This window comes from Carassius gibelio, chromosome A13 (assembly GCF_023724105.1).
Source record: "Carassius gibelio isolate Cgi1373 ecotype wild population from Czech Republic chromosome A13, carGib1.2-hapl.c, whole genome shotgun sequence".
NCBI lineage: Eukaryota > Metazoa > Chordata > Actinopteri > Cypriniformes > Cyprinidae > Carassius > Carassius gibelio.
This window is the reverse complement of record NC_068383.1, coordinates 29,204,633-29,227,037: the sequence shown is the minus strand read 5'-3', so window position 1 is coordinate 29,227,037 and position 22,405 is coordinate 29,204,633.

Below are 22,405 nucleotides of genomic sequence, written 5' to 3'. Positions count from 1 at the left end.
CAGATTTGGGCTTGATTTCACTTCATTTGAACAGAAACACTATTTCAGCATTACTGGACTCAGAAAGCTGTAAACTGACAATCTTGATCATTGCAGTCCTAACATTAGTTTTTGTGCATATAACTTCAAACACATTAAAAACTGTCTTACAGCATTGCAGAAAACATTGTACTTCATAAGGCATAAGCTTGTTTCAGTTTGGCAAGATTTGCACTGAATACTGAATGAAACAGCTTTATCTAATAGAGAGAAAAGCTTTTGAGCAGATTTGGGCTTGATTTCACTTCATTTCAACAGAAACACTATTTCAGCATTACTGGACTCAGAAAGCTGTAAACTGACAATCTTGATCATTGAAGTCCTAACATAAGTTTTTGTGCATATAACTTCTAACACATTAAAAACTGTCTTACAGCATTGCAGAAAACAATGTACTTCATAAGGCATAAGCTTGTTTCAGTTTGGCAAGATTTGCACTGAATATTGAATGAAACAGCTTTCTCTAATAGAGAGAAAAGCTTTTGAGCAGATTTGGGCTTGATTTCACTTCATTTCAACAGAAACACTATTTCAGCATTACTGGACTCAGAAAGCTGTAAACTGACAATCTTGATCATTGAAGTCCTAACATAAGTTTTTGTGCATATAACTTCTAACACATTAAAAACTGTCTTACAGCATTGCAGAAAACAATGTACTTCATAAGGCATAAGCTTGTTTCAGTTTGGCAAGATTTGCACTGAATACTGAATGAAACAGCTTCCTCTAATAGAGAGAAAAGCTTTTGAGCAGATTTGGGCTTGATTTCACTTCATTTGAACAGAAACACTATTTCAACATTACTGGACTCAGAAAGCTGTAAACTGACAATCTTGATCATTGCAGTCCTAACATTAGTTTTTGTGCATATAACTTCTAACACATTAAAACCTGTCTTACAGCATTGCAGAAAACATTGTACTTCATAAGGCATAAGCTTGTTTCAGTTTGGCAAGATTTGCACTGAATATTGAATGAAACAGCTTTCTCTAATAGAGAGAAAAGCTTTTGAGCAGATTTGGGCTTGATTTCACTTCATTTGAACAGAAACACTATTTCAGCATTACTGGACTCAGAAAGCTGTAAACTGACAATCTTGATCATTGCAGTCCTAAACATTAGTTTTTGTGTATATAACTTCTAACACATTAAAAACTGTCTTACAGCATTGCAGAAAACATTTTATTTCATAAGACATAAGCATGTTTCAGTTTGGCAAGATTTGCACTGAATACTGAATGAAACAGCTTTCTCTAATAGAGAGAAAAGCTTTTGAGCAGATTTGGGCTTGATTTCACTTCATTTGAACAGAAACACTATTTCAGCATTACTGGACTCAGAAAGCTGTAAACTGACAATCTTGATCATTGCAGTCCTAACATTAGTTTTTGTGCATATAACTTCAAACACATTAAAAACTGTCTTACAGCATTGCAGAAAACATTGTACTTCATAAGGCATAAGCTTGTTTCAGTTTGGCAAGATTTGCACTGAATACTGAATGAAACAGCTTTATCTAATAGAGAGAAAAGCTTTTGAGCAGATTTGGGCTTGATTTCACTTCATTTGAACAGAAACACTATTTCAACATTACTGGACTCAGAAAGCTGTAAACTGACAATCTTGATCATTGCAGTCCTAACATTAGTTTTTGTGTATATAACTTCTAACACATTAAAAACTGTCTTACAGCATTGCAGAAAACATTTTATTTCATAAGACATAAGCATGTTTCAGTTTGGAAAGATTTGCACTGAATACTGAATGAAACAGCTTTCTCTAATAGAGAGAAAAGCTTTTGAGCAGATTTGGGCTTGATTTCACTTCATTTGAACAGAAACACTATTTCAGCATTACTGGACTCAGAAAGCTGTAAACTGACAATCTTGATCATTGCAGTCCTAACATTAGTTTTTGTGCATATAACTTCTAACACATTAAAACCTGTCTTACAGCATTGCAGAAAACATTGTACTTCATAAGGCATAAGCTTGTTTCAGTTTGGCAAGATTTGCACTGAATATTGAATGAAACAGCTTTCTCTAATAGAGAGAAAAGCTTTTGAGCAGATTTGGGCTTGATTTCACTTCATTTGAACAGAAACACTATTTCAGCATTACTGGACTCAGAAAGCTGTAAACTGACAATCTTGATCATTGCAGTCCTAAACTTTAGTTTTTGTGTATATAACTTCTAACACATTAAAAACTGTCTTACAGCATTGCAGAAAACATTTTATTTCATAAGACATAAGCATGTTTCAGTTTGGCAAGATTTGCACTGAATACTGAATGAAACAGCTTTCTCTAATAGAGAGAAAAGCTTTTGAGCAGATTTGGGCTTGATTTCACTTCATTTGAACAGAAACACTATTTCAGCATTACTGGACTCAGAAAGCTGTAAACTGACAATCTTGATCATTGCAGTCCTAACATTAGTTTTTGTGCATATAACTTCAAACACATTAAAAACTGTCTTACAGCATTGCAGAAAACATTGTACTTCATAAGGCATAAGCTTGTTTCAGTTTGGCAAGATTTGCACTGAATACTGAATGAAACAGCTTTATCTAATAGAGAGAAAAGCTTTTGAGCAGATTTGGGCTTGATTTCACTTCATTTCAACAGAAACACTATTTCAGCATTACTGGACTCAGAAAGCTGTAAACTGACAATCTTGATCATTGAAGTCCTAACATAAGTTTTTGTGCATATAACTTCTAACACATTAAAAACTGTCTTACAGCATTGCAGAAAACAATGTACTTCATAAGGCATAAGCTTGTTTCAGTTTGGCAAGATTTGCACTGAATATTGAATGAAACAGCTTTCTCTAATAGAGAGAAAAGCTTTTGAGCAGATTTGGGCTTGATTTCACTTCATTTGAACAGAAACACTATTTCAACATTACTGGACTCAGAAAGCTGTAAACTGACAATCTTGATCATTGCAGTCCTAACATTAGTTTTTGTGCATATAACTTCTAACACATTAAAAACTGTCTTACAGCATTGCAGAAAACATTGTACTTCATAAGGCATAAGCTTGTTTCAGTTAGGCAAGATTTGCACTGAATATTGAATGAAACAGCTTTCTCTAATAGAGAGAAAAGCTTTTGAGCAGATTTGGGCTTGATTTCACTTCATTTGAACAGAAACACTATTTCAGCATTACTGGACTCAGAAAGCTGTAAACTGACAATCTTGATCATTGCAGTCCTAACATTAGTTTTTGTGTATATAACTTCTAACACATTAAAAACTGTCTTACAGCATTGCAGAAAACATTTTATTTCATAAGACATAAGCAAGTTTCAGTTTGGCAAGATTTGCACTGAATACTGAATGAAACAGCTTTCTCTAATAGAGAGAAAAGCTTTTGAGCAGATTTGGGTTTGATTTCACTTCATTTGAACAGAAACACTATTTCAGCATTACTGGACTCAGAAAGCTGTAAACTGACAATCTTTATCATTGCAGTCCTAACATTAGTTTTTGTGCATATAACTTCAAACACATTAAAAACTGTCTTACAGCATTGCAGAAAACATTGTACTTCATAAGGCATAAGCTTGTTTCAGTTTGGCAAGATTTGCACTGAATACTGAATGAAACAGCTTTATCTAATAGAGAGAAAAGCTTTTGAGCAGATTTGGGCTTGATTTCACTTCATTTCAACAGAAACACTATTTCAGCATTACTGGACTCAGAAAGCTGTAAACTGACAATCTTGATCATTGAAGTCCTAACATAAGTTTTTGTGCATATAACTTCTAACACATTAAAAACTGTCTTACAGCATTGCAGAAAACAATGTACTTCATAAGGCATAAGCTTGTTTCAGTTTGGCAAGATTTGCACTGAATACTGAATGAAACAGCTTCCTCTAATAGAGAGAAAAGCTTTTGAGCAGATTTGGGCTTGATTTCACTTCATTTGAACAGAAACACTATTTCAGCATTACTGGACTCAGAAAGCTGTAAACTGACAATCTTGATCATTGAAGTCCTAACATAAGTTTTTGTGCATATAACTTCTAACACATTAAAAACTGTCTTACAGCATTGCAGAAAACATTGTACTTCATAAGGCATAAGCTTGTTTCAGTTTGGCAAGATTTGCACTGAATACTGAATGAAACAGCTTTATCTAATAGAGAGAAAAGCTTTTGAGCAGATTTGGGCTTGATTTCACTTCATTTGAACAGAAACACTATTTCAGCATTACTGGACTCAGAAAGCTGTAAACTGACAATCTTGATCATTGAAGTCCTAACATAAGTTTTTGTGCATATAACTTCTAACACATTAAAAACTGTCTTACAGCATTGCAGAAAACATTGTACTTCATAAGGCATAAGCTTGTTTCAGTTTGGCAAGATTTGCACTGAATACTGAATGAAACAGCTTTATCTAATAGAGAGAAAAGCTTTTGAGCAGATTTGGGCTTGATTTCACTTCATTTGAACAGAAACACTATTTCAGCATTACTGGACTCAGAAAGCTGTAAACTGACAATCTTGATCATTGAAGTCCTAACATAAGTTTTTGTGCATATAACTTCTAACACATTAAAAACTGTCTTACAGCATTGCAGAAAACATTGTACTTCATAAGACATAAGCTTGTTTCAGTTTGGCAAGATTTGCACTGAATACTGAATGAAACAGCTTTATCTAATAGAGAGAAAAGCTTTTGAGCAGATTTGGGCTTAATTTCACTTCATTTCAACAGAAACACTATTTCAGCATTACTGGACTCAGAAAGCTGTAAACTGACAATCTTGATCATTGAAGTCCTAACATAAGTTTTTGTGCATATAACTTCTAACACATTAAAAACTGTCTTACAGCATTGCAGAAAACATTTTATTTCATAAGACATAAGCTTGTTTCAGTTTGGCAAGATTAGCACTGAATACTGAATGAAACAGCTTTATCTAATAGAGAGAAAAGCTTTTGAGCAGATTTGGGCTTGATTTCACTTCATTTCAACAGAAACACTATTTCAGCATTACTGGACTCAGAAAGCTGTAAACTGACAATCTTGATCATTGAAGTCCTAACATTAGTTTTTGTGTATATAACTTCTAACACATTAAAAACTGTCTTACAGCATTGCAGAAAACATTTTATTTCATAAGACATAAGCATGTTTCAGTTTGGCAAGATTTGCACTGAATACTGAATGAAACAGCTTTCTCTAATAGAGAGAAAAGCTTTTGAGCAGATTTGGGCTTGATTTCACATCATTTGAACAGAAACACTATTTCAACATTACTGGACTCAGAAAGCTGTAAACTGACAATCTTGATCATTGAAGTCCTAACATTAGTTTTTGTGCATATAACTTCTAACACATTAAAAACTGTCTTACAGCATTGCAGAAAACATTTTATTTCATAAGACATAAGCATGTTTCAGTTTGGCAAGATTTGCACTGAATACTGATTGAAACCGCATTCTCTATTAGAGAGAAAAGCTTTTGAGCAGATTTGGGCTTGATTTCACTTCATTTGAACAGAAACACTATTTCAGCATTACTGGACTCAGAAAGCTGTAAACTGACAATCTTGATCATTGAAGTCCTAACATAAGTTTTTGTGCATATAACTTCTAACACATTAAAAACTGTCTTACAGCATTGCAGAAAACATTGTACTTCATAAGACATAAGCTTGTTTCAGTTTGGCAAGATTTGCACTGAATATTGAATGAAACAGCTTTATCTAATAGAGAGAAAAGCTTTTGAGCAGATTTGGGCTTGATTTCACTTCATTTGAACAGAAACACTATTTCAACATTACTGGACTCAGAAAGCTGTAAACTGACAATCTTGATCATTGCAGTCCTAACATTAGTTTTTGTGCATATAACTTCTAACACATTAAAACCTGTCTTACAGCATTGCAGAAAACATTGTACTTCATAAGGCATAAGCTTGTTTCAGTTTGGCAAGATTTGCACTGAATATTGAATGAAACAGCTTTCTCTAATAGAGAGAAAAGCTTTTGAGCAGATTTGGGCTTGATTTCACTTCATTTGAACAGAAACACTATTTCAGCATTACTGGACTCAGAAAGCTGTAAACTGACAATCTTGATCATTGCAGTCCTAAACATTAGTTTTTGTGTATATAACTTCTAACACATTAAAAACTGTCTTACAGCATTGCAGAAAACATTTTATTTCATAAGACATAAGCATGTTTCAGTTTGGCAAGATTTGCACTGAATACTGAATGAAACAGCTTTCTCTAATAGAGAGAAAAGCTTTTGAGCAGATTTGGGCTTGATTTCACTTCATTTGAACAGAAACACTATTTCAGCATTACTGGACTCAGAAAGCTGTAAACTGACAATCTTGATCATTGCAGTCCTAACATTAGTTTTTGTGCATATAACTTCAAACACATTAAAAACTGTCTTACAGCATTGCAGAAAACATTGTACTTCATAAGGCATAAGCTTGTTTCAGTTTGGCAAGATTTGCACTGAATACTGAATGAAACAGCTTTATCTAATAGAGAGAAAAGCTTTTGAGCAGATTTGGGCTTGATTTCACTTCATTTGAACAGAAACACTATTTCAACATTACTGGACTCAGAAAGCTGTAAACTGACAATCTTGATCATTGCAGTCCTAACATTAGTTTTTGTGTATATAACTTCTAACACATTAAAAACTGTCTTACAGCATTGCAGAAAACATTTTATTTCATAAGACATAAGCATGTTTCAGTTTGGAAAGATTTGCACTGAATACTGAATGAAACAGCTTTCTCTAATAGAGAGAAAAGCTTTTGAGCAGATTTGGGCTTGATTTCACTTCATTTGAACAGAAACACTATTTCAGCATTACTGGACTCAGAAAGCTGTAAACTGACAATCTTGATCATTGCAGTCCTAACATTAGTTTTTGTGCATATAACTTCTAACACATTAAAACCTGTCTTACAGCATTGCAGAAAACATTGTACTTCATAAGGCATAAGCTTGTTTCAGTTTGGCAAGATTTGCACTGAATATTGAATGAAACAGCTTTCTCTAATAGAGAGAAAAGCTTTTGAGCAGATTTGGGCTTGATTTCACTTCATTTGAACAGAAACACTATTTCAGCATTACTGGACTCAGAAAGCTGTAAACTGACAATCTTGATCATTGCAGTCCTAAACTTTAGTTTTTGTGTATATAACTTCTAACACATTAAAAACTGTCTTACAGCATTGCAGAAAACATTTTATTTCATAAGACATAAGCATGTTTCAGTTTGGCAAGATTTGCACTGAATACTGAATGAAACAGCTTTCTCTAATAGAGAGAAAAGCTTTTGAGCAGATTTGGGCTTGATTTCACTTCATTTGAACAGAAACACTATTTCAGCATTACTGGACTCAGAAAGCTGTAAACTGACAATCTTGATCATTGCAGTCCTAACATTAGTTTTTGTGCATATAACTTCAAACACATTAAAAACTGTCTTACAGCATTGCAGAAAACATTGTACTTCATAAGGCATAAGCTTGTTTCAGTTTGGCAAGATTTGCACTGAATACTGAATGAAACAGCTTTATCTAATAGAGAGAAAAGCTTTTGAGCAGATTTGGGCTTGATTTCACTTCATTTCAACAGAAACACTATTTCAGCATTACTGGACTCAGAAAGCTGTAAACTGACAATCTTGATCATTGAAGTCCTAACATAAGTTTTTGTGCATATAACTTCTAACACATTAAAAACTGTCTTACAGCATTGCAGAAAACAATGTACTTCATAAGGCATAAGCTTGTTTCAGTTTGGCAAGATTTGCACTGAATATTGAATGAAACAGCTTTCTCTAATAGAGAGAAAAGCTTTTGAGCAGATTTGGGCTTGATTTCACTTCATTTGAACAGAAACACTATTTCAACATTACTGGACTCAGAAAGCTGTAAACTGACAATCTTGATCATTGCAGTCCTAACATTAGTTTTTGTGCATATAACTTCTAACACATTAAAAACTGTCTTACAGCATTGCAGAAAACATTGTACTTCATAAGGCATAAGCTTGTTTCAGTTAGGCAAGATTTGCACTGAATATTGAATGAAACAGCTTTCTCTAATAGAGAGAAAAGCTTTTGAGCAGATTTGGGCTTGATTTCACTTCATTTGAACAGAAACACTATTTCAACATCACTGGACTCAGAAAGCTGTAAACTGAAAATCTTGATCATTGCAGTCCTAACATTAGTTTTTGTGTATATAACTTCTAACACATTAAAAACTGTCTTACAGCATTGCAGAAAACATTTTATTTCATAAGACATAAGCATGTTTCAGTTTGGCAAGATTTGCACTGAATACTGAATGAAACAGCTTTCTCTAATAGAGAGAAAAGCTTTTGAGCAGATTTGGGCTTGATTTCACTTCATTTGAACAGAAACACTATTTCAGCATTACTGGACTCAGAAAGCTGTAAACTGACAATCTTGATCATTGCAGTCCTAACATTAGTTTTTGTGTATATAACTTCTAACACATTAAAAACTGTCTTACAGCATTGCAGAAAACATTTTATTTCATAAGACATAAGCAAGTTTCAGTTTGGCAAGATTTGCACTGAATACTGAATGAAACAGCTTTCTCTAATAGAGAGAAAAGCTTTTGAGCAGATTTGGGTTTGATTTCACTTCATTTGAACAGAAACACTATTTCAGCATTACTGGACTCAGAAAGCTGTAAACTGACAATCTTTATCATTGCAGTCCTAACATTAGTTTTTGTGCATATAACTTCAAACACATTAAAAACTGTCTTACAGCATTGCAGAAAACATTGTACTTCATAAGGCATAAGCTTGTTTCAGTTTGGCAAGATTTGCACTGAATACTGAATGAAACAGCTTTATCTAATAGAGAGAAAAGCTTTTGAGCAGATTTGGGCTTGATTTCACTTCATTTCAACAGAAACACTATTTCAGCATTACTGGACTCAGAAAGCTGTAAACTGACAATCTTGATCATTGAAGTCCTAACATAAGTTTTTGTGCATATAACTTCTAACACATTAAAAACTGTCTTACAGCATTGCAGAAAACAATGTACTTCATAAGGCATAAGCTTGTTTCAGTTTGGCAAGATTTGCACTGAATACTGAATGAAACAGCTTCCTCTAATAGAGAGAAAAGCTTTTGAGCAGATTTGGGCTTGATTTCACTTCATTTGAACAGAAACACTATTTCAGCATTACTGGACTCAGAAAGCTGTAAACTGACAATCTTGATCATTGAAGTCCTAACATAAGTTTTTGTGCATATAACTTCTAACACATTAAAAACTGTCTTACAGCATTGCAGAAAACATTGTACTTCATAAGGCATAAGCTTGTTTCAGTTTGGCAAGATTTGCACTGAATACTGAATGAAACAGCTTTATCTAATAGAGAGAAAAGCTTTTGAGCAGATTTGGGCTTGATTTCACTTCATTTGAACAGAAACACTATTTCAGCATTACTGGACTCAGAAAGCTGTAAACTGACAATCTTGATCATTGAAGTCCTAACATAAGTTTTTGTGCATATAACTTCTAACACATTAAAAACTGTCTTACAGCATTGCAGAAAACATTGTACTTCATAAGGCATAAGCTTGTTTCAGTTTGGCAAGATTTGCACTGAATACTGAATGAAACAGCTTTATCTAATAGAGAGAAAAGCTTTTGAGCAGATTTGGGCTTGATTTCACTTCATTTGAACAGAAACACTATTTCAGCATTACTGGACTCAGAAAGCTGTAAACTGACAATCTTGATCATTGAAGTCCTAACATAAGTTTTTGTGCATATAACTTCTAACACATTAAAAACTGTCTTACAGCATTGCAGAAAACATTGTACTTCATAAGACATAAGCTTGTTTCAGTTTGGCAAGATTTGCACTGAATACTGAATGAAACAGCTTTATCTAATAGAGAGAAAAGCTTTTGAGCAGATTTGGGCTTAATTTCACTTCATTTCAACAGAAACACTATTTCAGCATTACTGGACTCAGAAAGCTGTAAACTGACAATCTTGATCATTGAAGTCCTAACATAAGTTTTTGTGCATATAACTTCTAACACATTAAAAACTGTCTTACAGCATTGCAGAAAACATTTTATTTCATAAGACATAAGCTTGTTTCAGTTTGGCAAGATTAGCACTGAATACTGAATGAAACAGCTTTATCTAATAGAGAGAAAAGCTTTTGAGCAGATTTGGGCTTGATTTCACTTCATTTCAACAGAAACACTATTTCAGCATTACTGGACTCAGAAAGCTGTAAACTGACAATCTTGATCATTGAAGTCCTAACATTAGTTTTTGTGTATATAACTTCTAACACATTAAAAACTGTCTTACAGCATTGCAGAAAACATTTTATTTCATAAGACATAAGCATGTTTCAGTTTGGCAAGATTTGCACTGAATACTGAATGAAACAGCTTTCTCTAATAGAGAGAAAAGCTTTTGAGCAGATTTGGGCTTGATTTCACTTCATTTGAACAGAAACACTATTTCAACATTACTGGACTCAGAAAGCTGTAAACTGACAATCTTGATCATTGAAGTCCTAACATTAGTTTTTGTGCATATAACTTCTAACACATTAAAAACTGTCTTACAGCATTGCAGAAAACATTTTATTTCATAAGACATAAGCATGTTTCAGTTTGGCAAGATTTGCACTGAATACTGATTGAAACCGCATTCTCTATTAGAGAGAAAAGCTTTTGAGCAGATTTGGGCTTGATTTCACTTCATTTGAACAGAAACACTATTTCAGCATTACTGGACTCAGAAAGCTGTTAACTGACAATCTTGATCATTGAAGTCCTAACATAAGTTTTTGTGCATATAACTTCTAACACATTAAAAACTGTCTTACAGCATTGCAGAAAACATTGTACTTCATAAGACATAAGCTTGTTTCAGTTTGGCAAGATTTGCACTGAATATTGAATGAAACAGCTTTATCTAATAGAGAGAAAAGCTTTTGAGCAGATTTGGGCTTGATTTCACTTCATTTGAACAGAAACACTATTTCAACATTACTGGACTCAGAAAGCTGTAAACTGACAATCTTGATCATTGCAGTCCTAACATTAGTTTTTGTGCATATAACTTCTAACACATTAAAACCTGTCTTACAGCATTGCAGAAAACATTGTACTTCATAAGGCATAAGCTTGTTTCAGTTTGGCAAGATTTGCACTGAATATTGAATGAAACAGCTTTCTCTAATAGAGAGAAAAGCTTTTGAGCAGATTTGGGCTTGATTTCACTTCATTTGAACAGAAACACTATTTCAGCATTACTGGACTCAGAAAGCTGTAAACTGACAATCTTGATCATTGCAGTCCTAAACATTAGTTTTTGTGTATATAACTTCTAACACATTAAAAACTGTCTTACAGCATTGCAGAAAACATTTTATTTCATAAGACATAAGCATGTTTCAGTTTGGCAAGATTTGCACTGAATACTGAATGAAACAGCTTTCTCTAATAGAGAGAAAAGCTTTTGAGCAGATTTGGGCTTGATTTCACTTCATTTGAACAGAAACACTATTTCAGCATTACTGGACTCAGAAAGCTGTAAACTGACAATCTTGATCATTGCAGTCCTAACATTAGTTTTTGTGCATATAACTTCAAACACATTAAAAACTGTCTTACAGCATTGCAGAAAACATTGTACTTCATAAGGCATAAGCTTGTTTCAGTTTGGCAAGATTTGCACTGAATACTGAATGAAACAGCTTTATCTAATAGAGAGAAAAGCTTTTGAGCAGATTTGGGCTTGATTTCACTTCATTTGAACAGAAACACTATTTCAACATTACTGGACTCAGAAAGCTGTAAACTGACAATCTTGATCATTGCAGTCCTAACATTAGTTTTTGTGTATATAACTTCTAACACATTAAAAACTGTCTTACAGCATTGCAGAAAACATTTTATTTCATAAGACATAAGCATGTTTCAGTTTGGAAAGATTTGCACTGAATACTGAATGAAACAGCTTTCTCTAATAGAGAGAAAAGCTTTTGAGCAGATTTGGGCTTGATTTCACTTCATTTGAACAGAAACACTATTTCAGCATTACTGGACTCAGAAAGCTGTAAACTGACAATCTTGATCATTGCAGTCCTAACATTAGTTTTTGTGTATATAACTTCTAACACATTAAAAACTGTCTTACAGCATTGCAGAAAACATTTTATTTCATAAGACATAAGCATGTTTCAGTTTGGAAAGATTTGCACTGAATACTGAATGAAACAGCTTTCTCTAATAGAGAGAAAAGCTTTTGAGCAGATTTGGGCTTGATTTCACTTCATTTGAACAGAAACACTATTTCAGCATTACTGGACTCAGAAAGCTGTAAACTGACAATCTTGATCATTGCAGTCCTAACATTAGTTTTTGTGTATATAACTTCTAACACATTAAAAACTGTCTTACAGCATTGCAGAAAACATTTTATTTCATAAGACATAAGCAAGTTTCAGTTTGGCAAGATTTGCACTGAATACTGAATGAAACAGCTTTCTCTAATAGAGAGAAAAGCTTTTGAGCAGATTTGGGCTTGATTTCACTTCATTTGAACAGAAACACTATTTCAGCATTACTGGACTCAGAAAGCTGTAAACTGACAATCTTGATCATTGCAGTCCTAACATTAGTTTTTGTGCATATAACTTCAAACACATTAAAAACTGTCTTACAGCATTGCAGAAAACATTGTACTTCATAAGGCATAAGCTTGTTTCAGTTTGGCAAGATTTGCACTGAATACTGAATGAAACAGCTTTATCTAATAGAGAGAAAAGCTTTTGAGCAGATTTGGGCTTGATTTCACTTCATTTCAACAGAAACACTATTTCAGCATTACTGGACTCAGAAAGCTGTAAACTGACAATCTTGATCATTGAAGTCCTAACATAAGTTTTTGTGCATATAACTTCTAACACATTAAAAACTGTCTTACAGCATTGCAGAAAACAATGTACTTCATAAGGCATAAGCTTGTTTCAGTTTGGCAAGATTTGCACTGAATACTGAATGAAACAGCTTTATCTAATAGAGAGAAAAGCTTTTGAGCAGATTTGGGCTTAATTTCACTTCATTTCAACAGAAACACTATTTCAGCATTACTGGACTCAGAAAGCTGTAAACTGACAATCTTGATCATTGAAGTCCTAACATAAGTTTTTGTGCATATAACTTCTAACACATTAAAAACTGTCTTACAGCATTGCAGAAAACATTTTATTTCATAAGACATAAGCTTGTTTCAGTTTGGCAAGATTAGCACTGAATACTGAATGAAACAGCTTTATCTAATAGAGAGAAAAGCTTTTGAGCAGATTTGGGCTTGATTTCACTTCATTTCAACAGAAACACTATTTCAGCATTACTGGACTCAGAAAGCTGTAAACTGACAATCTTGATCATTGAAGTCCTAACATTAGTTTTTGTGTATATAACTTCTAACACATTAAAAACTGTCTTACAGCATTGCAGAAAACATTTTATTTCATAAGACATAAGCATGTTTCAGTTTGGCAAGATTTGCACTGAATACTGAATGAAACAGCTTTCTCTAATAGAGAGAAAAGCTTTTGAGCAGATTTGGGCTTGATTTCACTTCATTTGAACAGAAACACTATTTCAACATTACTGGACTCAGAAAGCTGTAAACTGACAATCTTGATCATTGAAGTCCTAACATTAGTTTTTGTGTATATAACTTCTAACACATTAAAAACTGTCTTACAGCATTGCAGAAAACATTTTATTTCATAAGACATAAGCATGTTTCAGTTTGGCAAGATTTGCACTGAATACTGAATGAAACAGCTTTCTCTAATAGAGAGAAAAGCTTTTGAGCAGATTTGGGCTTGATTTCACTTCATTTGAACAGAAACACTATTTCAACATTACTGGACTCAGAAAGCTGTAAACTGACAATCTTGATCATTGCAGTCCTAACATTAGTTTTTGTGCATATAACTTCTAACACATTAAAACCTGTCTTACAGCATTGCAGAAAACATTGTACTTCATAAGGCATAAGCTTGTTTCAGTTTGGCAAGATTTGCACTGAATATTGAATGAAACAGCTTTCTCTAATAGAGAGAAAAGCTTTTGAGCAGATTTGGGCTTGATTTCACTTCATTTGAACAGAAACACTATTTCAGCATTACTGGACTCAGAAAGCTGTAAACTGACAATCTTGATCATTGCAGTCCTAAACATTAGTTTTTGTGTATATAACTTCTAACACATTAAAAACTGTCTTACAGCATTGCAGAAAACATTTTATTTCATAAGACATAAGCATGTTTCAGTTTGGCAAGATTTGCACTGAATACTGAATGAAACAGCTTTCTCTAATAGAGAGAAAAGCTTTTGAGCAGATTTGGGCTTGATTTCACTTCATTTGAACAGAAACACTATTTCAGCATTACTGGACTCAGAAAGCTGTAAACTGACAATCTTGATCATTGCAGTCCTAACATTAGTTTTTGTGCATATAACTTCAAACACATTAAAAACTGTCTTACAGCATTGCAGAAAACATTGTACTTCATAAGGCATAAGCTTGTTTCAGTTTGGCAAGATTTGCACTGAATACTGAATGAAACAGCTTTATCTAATAGAGAGAAAAGCTTTTGAGCAGATTTGGGCTTGATTTCACTTCATTTCAACAGAAACACTATTTCAGCATTACTGGACTCAGAAAGCTGTAAACTGACAATCTTGATCATTGAAGTCCTAACATAAGTTTTTGTGCATAAAACTTCTAACACATTAAAAACTGTCTTACAGCATTGCAGAAAACAATGTACTTCATAAGGCATAAGCTTGTTTCAGTTTGGCAAGATTTGCACTGAATATTGAATGAAACAGCTTTCTCTAATAGAGAGAAAAGCTTTTGAGCAGATTTGGGCTTGATTTCACTTCATTTCAACAGAAACACTATTTCAGCATTACTGGACTCAGAAAGCTGTAAACTGACAATCTTGATCATTGAAGTCCTAACATAAGTTTTTGTGCATATAACTTCTAACACATTAAAAACTGTCTTACAGCATTGCAGAAAACAATGTACTTCATAAGGCATAAGCTTGTTTCAGTTTGGCAAGATTTGCACTGAATACTGAATGAAACAGCTTCCTCTAATAGAGAGAAAAGCTTTTGAGCAGATTTGGGCTTGATTTCACTTCATTTGAACAGAAACACTATTTCAACATTACTGGACTCAGAAAGCTGTAAACTGACAATCTTGATCATTGCAGTCCTAACATTAGTTTTTGTGCATATAACTTCTAACACATTAAAAACTGTCTTACAGCATTGCAGAAAACATTGTACTTCATAAGGCATAAGCTTGTTTCAGTTTGGCAAGATTTGCACTGAATACTGAATGAAACATCTTCCTCTAATAGAGAGAAAAGCTTTTGAGCAGATTTGGGCTTGATTTCACTTCATTTCAACAGAAACACTATTTCAGCATTACTGGACTCAGAAAGCTGTAAACTGACAATCTTGATCATTGAAGTCCTAACATTAGTTTTTGTGTATATAACTTCTAACACATTAAAAACTGTCTTACAGCATTGCAGAAAACATTTTATTTCATAAGACATAAGCATGTTTCAGTTTGGCAAGATTTGCACTGAATACTGAATGAAACAGCTTTCTCTAATAGAGAGAAAAGCTTTTGAGCAGATTTGGGCTTGATTTCACTTCATTTGAACAGAAACACTATTTCAACATTACTGGACTCAGAAAGCTGTAAACTGACAATCTTGATCATTGAAGTCCTAACATAAGTTTTTGTGCATATAACTTCTAACACATTAAAAACTGTCTTACAGCATTGCAGAAAACAATGTACTTCATAAGGCATAAGCTTGTTTCAATTTGGCAAGATTTGCACTGAATACTGAATGAAACAGCTTTATCTAATAGAGAGAAAAGCTTTTGAGCAGATTTGGGCTTAATTTCACTTCATTTCAACAGAAACACTATTTCAGCATTACTGGACTCAGAAAGCTGTAAACTGACAATCTTGATCATTGAAGTCCTAACATAAGTTTTTGTGCATATAACTTCTAACACATTAAAAACTGTCTTACAGCATTGCAGAAAACATTTTATTTCATAAGACATAAGCTTGTTTCAGTTTGGCAAGATTAGCACTGAATACTGAATGAAACAGCTTTATCTAATAGAGAGAAAAGCTTTTGAGCAGATTTGGGCTTGATTTCACTTCATTTCAACAGAAACACTATTTCAGCATTACTGGACTCAGAAAGCTGTAAACTGACAATCTTGATCATTGAAGTCCTAACATTAGTTTTTGTGTATATAACTTCTAACACATTAAAAACTGTCTTACAGCATTGCAGAAAACATTTTATTTCATAAGACATAAGCATGTTTCAGTTTGGCAAGATTTGCACTGAATACTGAATGAAACAGCTTTCTCTAATAGAGAGAAAAGCTTTTGAGCAGATTTGGGCTTGATTTCACTTCATTTGAACAGAAACACTATTTCAACATTACTGGACTCAGAAAGCTGTAAACTGACAATCTTGATCATTGCAGTCCTAACATTAGTTTTTGTGCATATAACTTCTAACACATTAAAACCTGTCTTACAGCATTGCAGAAAACATTGTACTTCATAAGGCATAAGCTTGTTTCAGTTTGGCAAGATTTGCACTGAATATTGAATGAAACAGCTTTCTCTAATAGAGAGAAAAGCTTTTGAGCAGATTTGGGCTTGATTTCACTTCATTTGAACAGAAACACTATTTCAGCATTACTGGACTCAGAAAGCTGTAAACTGACAATCTTGATCATTGCAGTCCTAAACATTAGTTTTTGTGTATATAACTTCTAACACATTAAAAACTGTCTTACAGCATTGCAGAAAACATTTTATTTCATAAGACATAAGCATGTTTCAGTTTGGCAAGATTTGCACTGAATACTGAATGAAACAGCTTTCTCTAATAGAGAGAAAAGCTTTTGAGCAGATTTGGGCTTGATTTCACTTCATTTGAACAGAAACACTATTTCAGCATTACTGGACTCAGAAAGCTGTAAACTGACAATCTTGATCATTGCAGTCCTAACATTAGTTTTTGTGCATATAACTTCAAACACATTAAAAACTGTCTTACAGCATTGCAGAAAACATTGTACTTCATAAGGCATAAGCTTGTTTCAGTTTGGCAAGATTTGCACTGAATACTGAATGAAACAGCTTTATCTAATAGAGAGAAAAGCTTTTGAGCAGATTTGGGCTTGATTTCACTTCATTTCAACAGAAACACTATTTCAGCATTACTGGACTCAGAAAGCTGTAAACTGACAATCTTGATCATTGAAGTCCTAACATAAGTTTTTGTGCATAAAACTTCTAACACATTAAAAACTGTCTTACAGCATTGCAGAAAACAATGTACTTCATAAGGCATAAGCTTGTTTCAGTTTGGCAAGATTTGCACTGAATATTGAATGAAACAGCTTTCTCTAATAGAGAGAAAAGCTTTTGAGCAGATTTGGGCTTGATTTCACTTCATTTCAACAGAAACACTATTTCAGCATTACTGGACTCAGAAAGCTGTAAACTGACAATCTTGATCATTGAAGTCCTAACATAAGTTTTTGTGCATATAACTTCTAACACATTAAAAACTGTCTTACAGCATTGCAGAAAACAATGTACTTCATAAGGCATAAGCTTGTTTCAGTTTGGCAAGATTTGCACTGAATACTGAATGAAACAGCTTCCTCTAATAGAGAGAAAAGCTTTTGAGCAGATTTGGGCTTGATTTCACTTCATTTGAACAGAAACACTATTTCAACATTACTGGACTCAGAAAGCTGTAAACTGACAATCTTGATCATTGCAGTCCTAACATTAGTTTTTGTGCATATAACTTCTAACACATTAAAAACTGTCTTACAGCATTGCAGAAAACATTGTACTTCATAAGGCATAAGCTTGTTTCAGTTTGGCAAGATTTGCACTGAATACTGAATGAAACATCTTCCTCTAATAGAGAGAAAAGCTTTTGAGCAGATTTGGGCTTGATTTCACTTCATTTCAACAGAAACACTATTTCAGCATTACTGGACTCAGAAAGCTGTAAACTGACAATCTTGATCATTGAAGTCCTAACATTAGTTTTTGTGTATATAACTTCTAACACATTAAAAACTGTCTTACAGCATTGCAGAAAACATTTTATTTCATAAGACATAAGCATGTTTCAGTTTGGCAAGATTTGCACTGAATACTGAATGAAACAGCTTTCTCTAATAGAGAGAAAAGCTTTTGAGCAGATTTGGGCTTGATTTCACTTCATTTGAACAGAAACACTATTTCAACATTACTGGACTCAGAAAGCTGTAAACTGACAATCTTGATCATTGAAGTCCTAACATAAGTTTTTGTGCATATAACTTCTAACACATTAAAAACTGTCTTACAGCATTGCAGAAAACATTGTACTTCATAAGACATAAGCTTGTTTCAATTTGGCAAGATTTGCACTGAATACTGAATGAAACAGCTTTATCTAATAGAGAGAAAAGCTTTTGAGCAGATTTGGGCTTAATTTCACTTCATTTCAACAGAAACACTATTTCAGCATTACTGGACTCAGAAAGCTGTAAACTGACAATCTTGATCATTGAAGTCCTAACATTAGTTTTTGTGCATATAACTTCTAACACATTAAAAACTGTCTTACAGCATTGCAGAAAACATTGTACTTCATAAGGCATAAGCTTGTTTCAGTTTGGCAAGATTTGCACTGAATATTGAATGAAACAGCTTTATTTAATAGAGAGAAAAGCTTTTGAGCAGATTTGGGCTTGATTTCACTTAATTTGAACAGAAACACTATTTCAGCATTACTGGACTCAGAAAGCTGTAAACTGACAATCTTGATCACTGAAGTCCTAACATAAGTTTTTGTGCATATAACTTCTAACACATTAAAAACTGTCTTACAGCATTGCAGAAAACATTGTACTTCATAAGGCATAAGCTTGTTTCAGTTTGGCAAGATTTGCACTGAATATTGAATGAAACAGCTTTCTCTAATAGAGAGAAAAGCTTTTGAGCAGATTTGGGCTTGATTTCACTTCATTTGAACAGAAACACTATTTCAACATTACTGGACTCAGAAAGCTGTAAACTGACAATCTTGATCATTGCAGTCCTAACATTAGTTTTTGTGCATATAACTTCTAACACATTAAAACCTGTCTTACAGCATTGCAGAAAACATTGTACTTCATAAGGCATAAGCTTGTTTCAGTTTGGCAAGATTTGCACTGAATATTGAATGAAACAGCTTTCTCTAATAGAGAGAAAAGCTTTTGAGCAGATTTGGGCTTGATTTCACTTCATTTGAACAGAAACACTATTTCAGCATTACTGGACTCAGAAAGCTGTAAACTGACAATCTTGATCATTGCAGTCCTAAACTTTAGTTTTTGTGTATATAACTTCTAACACATTAAAAACTGTCTTACAGCATTGCAGAAAACATTTTATTTCATAAGACATAAGCATGTTTCAGTTTGGCAAGATTTGCACTGAATACTGAATGAAACAGCTTTCTCTAATAGAGAGAAAAGCTTTTGAGCAGATTTGGGCTTGATTTCACTTCATTTGAACAGAAACACTATTTCAGCATTACTGGACTCAGAAAGCTGTAAACTGACAATCTTGATCATTGCAGTCCTAACATTAGTTTTTGTGCATATAACTTCAAACACATTAAAAACTGTCTTACAGCATTGCAGAAAACATTGTACTTCATAAGGCATAAGCTTGTTTCAGTTTGGCAAGATTTGCACTGAATACTGAATGAAACAGCTTTATCTAATAGAGAGAAAAGCTTTTGAGCAGATTTGGGCTTGATTTCACTTCATTTCAACAGAAACACTATTTCAGCATTACTGGACTCAGAAAGCTGTAAACTGACAATCTTGATCATTGAAGTCCTAACATAAGTTTTTGTGCATATAACTTCTAACACATTAAAAACTGTCTTACAGCATTGCAGAAAACAATGTACTTCATAAGGCATAAGCTTGTTTCAGTTTGGCAAGATTTGCACTGAATATTGAATGAAACAGCTTTCTCTAATAGAGAGAAAAGCTTTTGAGCAGATTTGGGCTTGATTTCACTTCATTTGAACAGAAACACTATTTCAACATTACTGGACTCAGAAAGCTGTAAACTGACAATCTTGATCATTGCAGTCCTAACATTAGTTTTTGTGCATATAACTTCTAACACATTAAAAACTGTCTTACAGCATTGCAGAAAACATTGTACTTCATAAGGCATAAGCTTGTTTCAGTTAGGCAAGATTTGCACTGAATATTGAATGAAACAGCTTTCTCTAATAGAGAGAAAAGCTTTTGAGCAGATTTGGGCTTGATTTCACTTCATTTGAACAGAAACACTATTTCAACATCACTGGACTCAGAAAGCTGTAAACTGACAATCTTGATCATTGCAGTCCTAACATTAGTTTTTGTGTATATAACTTCTAACACATTAAAAACTGTCTTACAGCATTGCAGAAAACATTTTATTTCATAAGACATAAGCATGTTTCAGTTTGGCAAGATTTGCACTGAATACTGAATGAAACAGCTTTCTCTAATAGAGAGAAAAGCTTTTGAGCAGATTTGGGCTTGATTTCACTTCATTTGAACAGAAACACTATTTCAGCATTACTGGACTCAGAAAGCTGTAAACTGACAATCTTGATCATTGCAGTCCTAACATTAGTTTTTGTGTATATAACTTCTAACACATTAAAAACTGTCTTACAGCATTGCAGAAAACATTTTATTTCATAAGACATAAGCAAGTTTCAGTTTGGCAAGATTTGCACTGAATACTGAATGAAACAGCTTTCTCTAATAGAGAGAAAAGCTTTTGAGCAGATTTGGGTTTGATTTCACTTCATTTGAACAGAAACACTATTTCAGCATTACTGGACTCAGAAAGCTGTAAACTGACAATCTTTATCATTGCAGTCCTAACATTAGTTTTTGTGCATATAACTTCAAACACATTAAAAACTGTCTTACAGCATTGCAGAAAACATTGTACTTCATAAGGCATAAGCTTGTTTCAGTTTGGCAAGATTTGCACTGAATACTGAATGAAACAGCTTTATCTAATAGAGAGAAAAGCTTTTGAGCAGATTTGGGCTTGATTTCACTTCATTTCAACAGAAACACTATTTCAGCATTACTGGACTCAGAAAGCTGTAAACTGACAATCTTGATCATTGAAGTCCTAACATAAGTTTTTGTGCATATAACTTCTAACACATTAAAAACTGTCTTACAGCATTGCAGAAAACAATGTACTTCATAAGGCATAAGCTTGTTTCAGTTTGGCAAGATTTGCACTGAATACTGAATGAAACAGCTTCCTCTAATAGAGAGAAAAGCTTTTGAGCAGATTTGGGCTTGATTTCACTTCATTTGAACAGAAACACTATTTCAGCATTACTGGACTCAGAAAGCTGTAAACTGACAATCTTGATCATTGAAGTCCTAACATAAGTTTTTGTGCATATAACTTCTAACACATTAAAAACTGTCTTACAGCATTGCAGAAAACATTGTACTTCATAAGGCATAAGCTTGTTTCAGTTTGGCAAGATTTGCACTGAATACTGAATGAAACAGCTTTATCTAATAGAGAGAAAAGCTTTTGAGCAGATTTGGGCTTGATTTCACTTCATTTGAACAGAAACACTATTTCAGCATTACTGGACTCAGAAAGCTGTAAACTGACAATCTTGATCATTGAAGTCCTAACATAAGTTTTTGTGCATATAACTTCTAACACATTAAAAACTGTCTTACAGCATTGCAGAAAACATTGTACTTCATAAGGCATAAGCTTGTTTCAGTTTGGCAAGATTTGCACTGAATACTGAATGAAACAGCTTTATCTAATAGAGAGAAAAGCTTTTGAGCAGATTTGGGCTTGATTTCACTTCATTTGAACAGAAACACTATTTCAGCATTACTGGACTCAGAAAGCTGTAAACTGACAATCTTGATCATTGAAGTCCTAACATAAGTTTTTGTGCATATAACTTCTAACACATTAAAAACTGTCTTACAGCATTGCAGAAAACATTGTACTTCATAAGACATAAGCTTGTTTCAGTTTGGCAAGATTTGCACTGAATACTGAATGAAACAGCTTTATCTAATAGAGAGAAAAGCTTTTGAGCAGATTTGGGCTTAATTTCACTTCATTTCAACAGAAACACTA